Here is a 10,603-nt window from a genome sequence, read left to right as displayed (position 1 = left end):
ATTGCTTACATAGAAAATTTTGAAGAATACACAAAAAAACTTCTAGAACAAATTAGTGAGGTCACAAGATACAATAGCAAGCTGTATTTCTTGCTATACTAGCAATATACAGTTGGAAACTGAAACTAAAATATTTATGATAGAAAAATGAAATAATCTAACAAAACATGTACACTGTCTCTATGCTGAAAACTACAAACTGATAACAAAAAATCAGAGTAGATATTTAAATATAGAAACACACTGTAATTGTGGATTGGAAGAATCAATAGTAAATCAATTCTCCCCAGCCACCCCCTTATACATTCCCTTATACATCCATTTAATACAGGTCCAGTCAAAATCCTAGAGGATTTTTGGTAAATACAAAGAAGTTGATGCTCAAAGGTATAGAGAAAGGCAAAGAAGCTGGAAGAGTTAAAACAGTTTTGAGAAAGCATACATTTGGATCCACACTGCCCAGCTTGAAGACTTACCCTAAAGCTGCAGTAATGAACACAAGATCAACTAGAGGAGAGAGGGACAGACCCACACAAATACAGCCAACTGATCTTTTTTAGCATTTTAAAAATTAATAGACCATTTTAAAGAACAGTTTAGATTTCTAGACTAATTGAAAGATAGGGCAGAATTTCTGCATGCCCATGGATACAGTTTCCCCTTTATTATCTTACATTAACATGGCATGTTTGTTACAATTAATGAACTAATTGTGATACCTTATTATTTTTAAAAGTCCATAGTTTATTCAAATGATCTTGGTTTTTTTCTAATGTCTTTTCTTCTGTTCGAGGGTTCCATTCATGATACCATGTTGTATTTAGCTGTCATGTCTTCTTAGGCTTCTTTTATCTGTTATCTGTGAGAATGCTGAGATTCTCACTTTCAATGACCTTAAGGGTTTTGAAGAATGTTGGTCAACTATATTATATGTCCCTCTAATCGAATGTGCCTGATTTTTTTTTCTAGTCATTAGACTGGAGTTACGGTTTTGGGAAGATCAGAGGGAGAGTGCCATTTTCATCACATGTCGAGGGTACATACTCACAATAGGATTTATGATGACTGGTGTTGAACCTGAGCTGGCTGAAGCCATTGTATTCTGTATGCCCCCTTTCCATGGTTTGTGCTTTGGAAAGAAGTCACCTTGTGGAGGCTATACTTAAAGAGTGGGAGTCATGCTCCCCCTTGGCTAGCCTAGGGGGCTAATGTATGTAAATACATTAAGTTTGTAAATAATTTACTTGGAATTTATAATTATAAATATATAATTTATTTGGAATTCTTCTGCATAGGTTTATTTCTTCCCATTTAGTAATTTATTTGTATTAGTATGCACTCATGGATGTTATTTTCTACTTTAGGTTATAATCCAATGCTACTTTTAAAAAAGCAATTTTATTTACTTATTTTTGGCTGCTTGATTTTGGTTGCCGTGTGGGCTTTCCTCTGGCTGCAGAGAGCAGGGGTACTCTCTGCTGCAGTGCCCAGGCTCCTTGCGGTGGCCCCTCTTGCTCTGGAGTACAGGCCGCAGGGCACGTGGGCTTCAGCAATTGCCGCCCCCAGGCTGCCAAGCACAGACTCAGCAGTTGTGGCACACAGGCTGGGCTGCTCCTTGGCATGTGGCATCTTCCCCAAGTGGGGATGGAACCCATGTCTCTGCACTGGCAGGTGGATTCTTTACAACTGAGCTACCAGGGAAGCCCCAGTGCAACTTTTAAGTTATCTTGCTCAATGTCTTCCAGCTTTGGCCACTGAGAACCATTTTGGAAACAAGTTCTGGTCACTGGGACTGCTGGTTGCTATGGTGATTTCTTTAAAGCTCCTTCAGCTGGCAGAGTAAAGAAATGTATGTGTGCAGCCAACCTATGTGTATGCCTGTATCTGTAAATATTTCTCTGTGCAGCCATCTGTATCCACATTAAGTTCTTACCATCGTCTACTCTGTCCCTTCCATGTGGATTATTCTAGCTGCCCCCTGCCCCTTTCTTATCTGTAAATTCTCTGACAAGAAACCTGGCTCCCACCATTCACCATCCATCTGCTCAATTGTTCAGGCCCAGCAAACATGTATAATGGTGTCAGAACTGTGAAACCGGTGCACCATGGGAACTGACTTTATCCCCTGAAGAGCTGTCCTCTGTGAACCAGTGCATCGTGAGAACTGAGTTTATCCATTAAAGCGCTGTCCTGTGTGCACCGGTGCACCATGGGAACCGACTTTGTCCCCTGACGCGCTGTCCTGTGTGCACCGGTGCATTGTGGGAACTTTGTCCCCTGACGCGCTGTCCTGCGTGCACCGGTGCACCATGGGAACTGACTTTGTCCCCTGACGCGCTGTCCTGAGTGCAGTCCCTTCTGCTTTAGTCTTAGGCACTCCTCTCCTTTCCACAGAGACCGAGATCAGCACTTCCCCGCCCCAGCTCTCCTTGGTGTGGTCGTCTTGTACTTTTGTGATACAGTTAGGCTCTCTTGTTACAGTCTACTTTTTTTAAATCTCTAGACCTCCTAAATTATTAGGAGCATACATTAAAGTTCATTCTTGGTGTAGTCAAGTTCTGTGGGCTTGACACGTCTGATCTTATGTACTCATCATGACAGTATCATATAGTTTCACTAGACTGAAATTCCCTGTGCTTCACCCGTTCATTCCTCCCCTTCCATGCCCATACTTCTGACAACCACGGATATTCTTTTTAAAAAACCACTGATCTTTTTATTGCATGTATAGTTTGCCTTTTCCAAAATTTCATAGAATGGAATCAAAAACAGTATGTGGCCTTTTCAGACTGGCCTTTTACTGAGAAATAGTCATTTAAGCTTCATCCATGTGTTTCTGTAGCTTGATAGCTCATTTCTTCCTATTGCTGAATATTAGTCCATTGCATGGATGTACCATAGTTTATCCTTCACCTATTAAAGGACATCTTGGTTGCTTCCAGTTTTGGGCAATTATGAATAAAGCTGCAATAAACATCCGTGTTCAGGTTTTTGTGTAGACTTGACTTTTCAATCCATTTGGGTAAACGAGAATGCAATTGATGCTAAGACCGTGTTTAGCTTTTTAAGAAACAGCCAAACTTTTTCACAGTAGCTGTACCATTTTACATTTCCAGCAGTGATGAAAAAGTTACTTATTTTCCATATCCTCTTCAGTAATTGGTATTGTTACATTTTATGTTTTTAATTTTAGCCATTCTAAAAGGTGTGTAGTGATGGCTACAATAAACAGCTCAGTTGCTGCTTTAATTCCTTTATGACAAATGATACTAAGCACCTTTTCTTATTTTTTTGCCAGCTCCATATTTTCTCAGTGAGCTGTCCAGATATTTTGCACATTTTTAATATGGTAGTTTGGTTTTGTACTATTGAGTTTTAAGAGTTTTTAAAGAATATTTGAATAGAAATCCTCTATCAGATACATGCTTTGCAAATATTTTCTCACAAGATGTGAAACCTCTTCATTTTCTTAATAGTCTCTTTCCAAAGCAGAAGTATTACATTTTAAAAAAGTCTAATTTATCAATTTCTCTATCATAGGTCACATTTTTGATATTATATCTAAAAATTCATTGCCAAACCCAGGGTCACCTAGATTTCCTGTTTTCTCTAGAAGTTTTATAGTTTTGCATTTCAAATGTATGACTGTGATTGTTTAGTTGGTTTTTGTGAAAGGTATAAGGTCTATGTTTACATTTTGGGGGGAATATCATTCTAATTATTCCAGTATCATTTGTTGAAAAGAGTATCATTTCTCTATGGAATTACCTTCGCTTCATTGTCAAAGATTAGTTGACTATATAATAGGTCAATATAAGTAGGTCTTTTCCTGGGTGTTCTATTCTGTTCCAGTGATCTATGTGTGTTTTCTTTCATCAGCACAATACTGTCCTGACCTTTGTGCCTCTGTAGAGTTTTGAGGTCGGGTAATGTCAGTCCTCCAACTTTATTCTCCTTCTACAGTATTGTGTTGGCTATTCCAAGGTTTTCTGCATTTTCATAACATAGTTTTCATATAGAATTAGTCAATATCAACAGAATAACTTCCCAGGCTTTTGTTGGTATCTACATTAAACCTGTACATCAGTTAGAAGAACTGACATTTTAAGAATATATATTCTTCCAATCCATGAATTTGGAATATCTTTCCATTTAATTAGATCTTTGATTTCATTCATCAGAATTTTGTCATTTTTCATGTTCAAACTTTATGTGTATTTTCTTAGATTTATACCTATTTCATTTTTTTATGCTGATATAAATGATATTGTTTCAGTTGAAAAAAAAAGTTTCAGTTGTTCATTGCTGAAATAAAGTGATTAATTTTTGTCTATGAATCTTGTGTTGTGCAACCTTATTAAAATCACTAATTAGTTCAGGGAGGTTTTTTTGTTGGCATTTCTAGTTCTTCGGGATAGTCTACATACAAAATCATGCATCTGTGAGCAAAGATGTTTCTCTCTCTCCCTCCCCAATTTGTATTCCTTTTCTTGTCCTACTGCACTTGCCAAGACTTGTGGTACAATGCTGACTAGGAATGGTGAGAGGAAACTGGCCCTGCCTTTGTTCTTAGAGGAGAAGCATCCAGTCTCTTACAGTTAAATACGCTGTTACCTGAGGATTTTCTATTAGTCGGAGGCCGATCACCTCACACGTCAGCGGGTTCTGTGCGCTGACCTGAGTCAGCCCTGGAGCTGCGCGCCCCACCCCATCTGAAGGCTCTGTGCGTCCAGCTGCTTCAGTCGTGCCCAGCTCTCGGCAGCCCTGTGGACCGGAGCCCACCAGGCTCCTCCGTCCGTGTCAAGCTAAGGAAGTTCTTCTGTATCCATAGTTTGCTGAGACTTTATCATGATTGGGTGTTGGATTTTCTCAAATGCTATTCTGCATCTATTGATGTATCATCTTTCTTCTTTAGTTTATGGATGTGATAGACTACTTAATTGATTTTCTAATTTGAATAACCTATGCGTGCCTGGAATAAATTTCCAATTGATCATGATGTATAATTTTTTATACACGTTGTTGGATTGAGATTTGCAAATATTTTTTCTTATTTTGTATTTATGTTTAAAAGATATAGTTTTCTTTTTCTTATGTCTTCAGCTGATTTTGGTGTTAGGGTAATGCTGACATCATAAAATGCTAAGAAGTAATCTCTTTGCTTCTGTTTTCTGGAGATTATTGAGAATTAATATATGCCTACTCAGATTATTTAAATTTTTGTGTTTCAGTAGTTTGTCTTTTAAGAAATTGGTCCATGTCATCTGAGTGATTAAGTTTGCAGGCATAGGGTTTTTAGTCTTTGTTTACTACACTTTTCGATGGACATGATGGACATGAGTTTGAGCAAGCTTCAGGAGTTGGTGATGGACAGGGAAGCCTGGCGTGCTGCAGTCCATGGAGTCGCAGAGTTGGACGTGACTGAGCGACGGAACTGATCTACTACACTTTTCACATCCACAAAATCAGTTGTGATGACCTCTCGTTGAATTCTGAAATTAATTTGTGATTTCTCTTTTCCCCCCTTGATTAGTGGTTTACTGATTGATGATCTTTTCAAAGAACAACTTTTGATTTTATTGATTTTCTCTGATTTTTTATTTCAATGTCATTAGATTTACCTCTAATTTTTATTATTTCTCTTTTTCTTCTATCTTTAGGCTAACATTGCTTGATCCTTCCTCATGTGCATTTATAACTAAATGGAATGACCCAACTAAAGGCAGTTTAGAATATCAATGGCCATTATGATATTATGGGGAATTTCTGAAGTACCCAAACTTAATTTACTTAAATCCACAAGAGTAGTTCAAAAATTTGCAAAACAGCATGCCTATTTTGATTGGTATTTTCAGACTTCCAAACATTATCAGGAGCCTAAAATTGCCTCTCTGCAAAATAAGATTCTAACTGAGGCAGGCAATTAAAAGAAAGATAAAACAGTCCCCACACATCACGCTCTTCTTCCTCGGCTTCTTGTGTCAGACTCAACCCCTGGCACCACCGTGTCTCTCTCCTTCTGCCCCTCCTGCCCAGGGCCTCTCTCTTGTCTGCCCCTCCTGCCCAGGGCCTCTCTCTTGTCTGCCCCTCCTGCCCAGGGCCTCTCTCCTTCTGCTCCTCCTGCCCAGGGCCTCTCTCTTGTCTGCCCCTCCTGCCCAGGGCCCACACCAGTGCCATCTTCCTCCTTCCCTTCTATGCCACCTTCATCTTCTCCATACTTTCAGCTTCTCCATACTAATTCTCTCACCGAACTTCCCCTTTTCTTCTGAACTTATCACAACCTGTCCTTTTAAAATTAAGCCTCTGTGGATCCAGAGACTGAACTCTTTAATTTCCTGTAACCCATGGACTAAAGCTGAACTGTGAGCCATAATCAAGGATTTTCCTAAAGTAACTGAAGACCCTCACATATTTGCTGAAGAATTTCATTCAGGTACTCAAACCTACTAACCTGGTTTCTCTGGTTTATATCAACTAGTTCGTGTGCTTGTCAGTGAAGCCAGGCCCAGCACTGCGTTTATCACTAACTGGAAAAATCCTGAAAGGTACCTAGGATTACTACTGCAACACTTGGCCAGTCCCTGGACGAGGACATGGCAACCCACTCCAGTTTTCTTGCCTGGAGAATCCCCATGGACAAAGGAGCCTGGTGGGCTATTGTCCACAGAGTTGCAAAGGGTTGGACACAACTGAGGCAAGTTAGAACAGCACAGCACCTGACCACTGATTTATATGATCAGGCTTTGGCAGTCACTCAGTGACTTAACCAGCCAGTTCCTGATGCTTTTCCAAAGCCTGTTGATTAGAACAAAATTCACACTTTCGCACAAAAATCTGATGAACCAGTTCATGATTATTAGAATCCGTTCCAGATTATTTTTAAAGAAAATTCTGATCTTTCTGCAGATGTTGATTCCATTGAGGTAGCTTTTAACTCTTATGTTTATCAATGGGCAGAACTGGAATCTGTCCCTTCTATTCAAAAGGACCACAACAGACTGGAAAACTGTATCCACTCCAGATCTAGTTACTCTGCTGTCTCACACTCTAGATGAGGCACCACAAAGGCAGACTATCAGATTTCTTACCTTTAACTTCTGAAATGGAAGGCTCCTAAATAAAACCATTTCTGCCATTCTTGCAAGCAGTCAAGTTTTTAGAAAACAGATTATTACAACTTCAAATGCTTTAGGTACCTTCAGCATTCTAACCTAAGACTGCCGGGAGAAATATCAGTAACCTCAGATATGCAGATGACACCACCGTTATGGCAGAAAGCAAAGAACAAAAGAGTGTCTTGAAGAAAAAGAGGGGAGTGAAAAAGTTGACTTAAAACTCAACATTCAGAAAACTAAGATCATGGCATCTGGTCCCATGACTCCATGGCAAATAGATGGGGAAACAATGGAAACAGTGACAGACTTTATTTTTGGGACTCCAAAATCACTGCAGATGTGACTGCAGCCATGAAGTTAAAAGACGCTTGCTCCTTGGAAGAAATGCTATGGACCAATGTAGATGGCATATTAAAAAGCAGAGACATTACTTTGCCAACAAAGGTCCCTCTAGTCAAAGCTATGGTTTTTCCAATAGTCATGTAGGGATCTGAGAGTTGGACTATAAAGAAAGCTGAGCGCCCAAGAATTGTTTTTGAACTGTGGTGTTGGAGAAGACTCTTCACAGTCCCTTGGACTGCAAGGAGACCCAGCTAGTCAATCCTAAAGGAAGTCAGTCCTGAATATTCATTGGAAGGACTGATGCTGAAGCTGAAACTCCAATACTCTGACCATCTGATGCGAAGAACTGACTCACTAGAAAAGAACCCAGTGCTGGGAAAGATTGAAGGCAGGAGAAGGCGACGACAGAGAGTTGAGATGGTTGGATAGCATCACTGAATCAATGGACATGAGTTTGAGCAATTTCCGGGAGTTGGTGATGGACAGGGAAACCTGGAATGCTGCAGTCCATGGGGTCACAAAGAGTTGGACACGAATGAACTGAGCCTTCTAACCGGCCTTTCTAGTGTCCACACCATCTTCAGTGATATTTTTAACTGCCTAATGGACCATTCCAGTTCTTGCAAAAAAAACTTCTCATGGATGTATTTTGTTATGGTCTGCATGTTTTCTCACTGGACTGAAACTTTCCCTTGCAGAAAGGCTACTACCCCATTGTGTGGTAAAAGTTATTTTGGAAAACATTATTCCTATCTGGGAAACAACTCTCAAATGTCAAAGTGACCAAGGAGCCCATTTTACTGGTGAGGTACTTCCAACAAGTGTGCACTGTATGGCCAGTTTTACACTTTCATGCACTTACCACCCTCAATCCTTTGGTCAAGTTGAATGCACTGATGGTGCTGCTGCTGCTGCTAAGTCACGTCAGTCGTGTCCGACTCTGTGCGACCCCATAGGCAGCAGCCCACCAGGCTCCCCATCCCTGGGATTCTCCAGGCAAGAACACTGGAGTGGGTTGCCATTTCCTTCTCCAATGCATGAAAGTGAAAAGTGAAAGTGAAGTCACTCAGTCGTGTCCGACTCTTAGCAACTCCAAGGACCGCAGCCTACCAGGCTCCTCTGTCCATGGTATTTTCCAGGCAAGAGGACTGGAGTGGAGTGCCATTGCCTTCTCCCACTGATGGTGCTATTACGACTCAATTAGCAAAATTTGCAGAGGCCCTCCACATACTTTGGTTAAAAGCACTGTCATTGGTCCTTCTGAATCTTAGATCCATCCCTCTTTATTTTTTATTATTATTTTTTTGACTACACCCATGGCTTGCAGGATCTTAGTTCCCCTAACAAGGGATCAAACCCAGGCCCTCAGAAGTGAAAGCATTAAGTCCTAACCACTGAACTGCCAGTGAATTACTGATCTATTCCTTCTTAAATTCATAAATTTTCCTTTGAGACAGTCACAAGACACTCAATGCACTTAGCCCCAGAAATGATAAAAGGAGAGATACTCCAATATTGTAAAGGCCTGATGATAATTACTTAAAAATAACTGTGTTTTGGTAGAGGAGTCTCTTCACTGTTTTTTCAGTGTCTCCCAGAAAATGAAGACCTAAAGCATCACACCTTGCAACCTGGAGATTTTATCTACTAGAACAGATACCTCCAGAAAAACTCTCTTCAGCCTTCCTAGAAAGGCCCCTATCAAGTACTCCTAACCAACTCTTGTGACACAGATTCTAAGGAACTGACTCTCAGATTCACATGACACACGTAAAGAGAGCGCCACACCCTCACTAGACCTGCACATCGTCTGGTGACCTGAAGGTAAAGATTTCTCAGGGTCCAAGCAGATGGCTTCTAATGAGACAGTTTGCCCAAAATATTCAGAACAGGCCTGTTGGAGTTTGTCACCACACCTTTGATGATGACACTTCAGAAGATCGCCACTGTCTATTATCCTGGAAACGTATGAATTTTAGGCAAAAAGTGTTTCACAGTTCTGCTACTCCTTCTCACTCAAATGTAACCTCAATAGGTTTGCAATCCACACTTTCCCTTGGATGTGAGATTGTACAAAGGAAAGGTCCTCCCTGGCACTGAGATATAGTCACTGACACAAAAAAAATCTCACACTTGGATCAGCACTGCTTTCTGAGAAATTTGGTCAAAAGGGGGAAATGTAAAAAACAAACACAGCCAAAAAAAAAAACAAATCTCAAAGAGTCAGGAGATTAGAAAGGCTGGAGAATCTTTTCTAACAGAAATCTTTTTCTTTTTCCCCTGGCAACGATTCAGCCAATGAAAAGCAATGGACTTTTAAAACTACATCCCTCCAACTTCCTTTTCCCCCATAAAGGTCTCCTCTCCATTTCTGCTGGGAGTTCCCAGGGTGGCAGAGCTCAAATTGCAGTTCTTTTCATAATAAACTTGTTTATGCTAGAAAAATAGTTGGCAGTCAATTTATTTTAGGCAGACAATATGTGGTGGCATCTCATTGCTTTTTCAGTTACAGTTTCCTAATATCCTATAATAGAGCATCTTTTCATATACTTACTTGTTATTTGTATGGTGAGGTGTCTGTTGAGATCTTTTTGCTATTCTCAATTGCATTTTTCCTTTTCTTGCATTTTCAGTATATTTTGGATAACAATATTTTATCAGCTATGCTTTCTGAAAATATTTTCTTAGTTTGTGGCATCTCATTATCTCCAGATATCTTTTTATAGTATGTAATCATGCTATATAATTTATTTTTCATCATAACACTATAGCAACCATTTCCCATTTTGCGTCAGACTTCCCAACCATCCTTGTATGATGCTGCTTCCTCCGCAGCCCCACAGAAAAGATTATCCCCACTTTGCAGGTGAAGGAGATAAATGCCTGGGAGCTTGCTGCCTAGGGTTCCCGCGCTGCTGACCTGCAGAGATCAGAATCCCCCGGGGAAGCAGCCCATTGCCTCCGGCCCTGCCTGCCGCGCCCGGCAGGTTTCTGTGAGTGGTTTCTGTGACTCGGCGCATTTCCTCCGTCTCTCGGCCTCCCAAACCGCCCTGACAGCGCGATCCTCAGTCTGAGCGCGCCCCGGGGTTTCAGAACCGGCCCGGAGGTCTCTCCGGCCGCGGGGCGGGCGCTCTCCCCACCCTCCT

The sequence above is a fragment of the Cervus elaphus genome, chromosome 7 (assembly GCF_910594005.1).
Source record: "Cervus elaphus chromosome 7, mCerEla1.1, whole genome shotgun sequence".
Classification (NCBI taxonomy): Eukaryota; Metazoa; Chordata; class Mammalia; order Artiodactyla; family Cervidae; genus Cervus; species Cervus elaphus.
Note: the sequence above shows the minus strand (reverse complement) of the source record.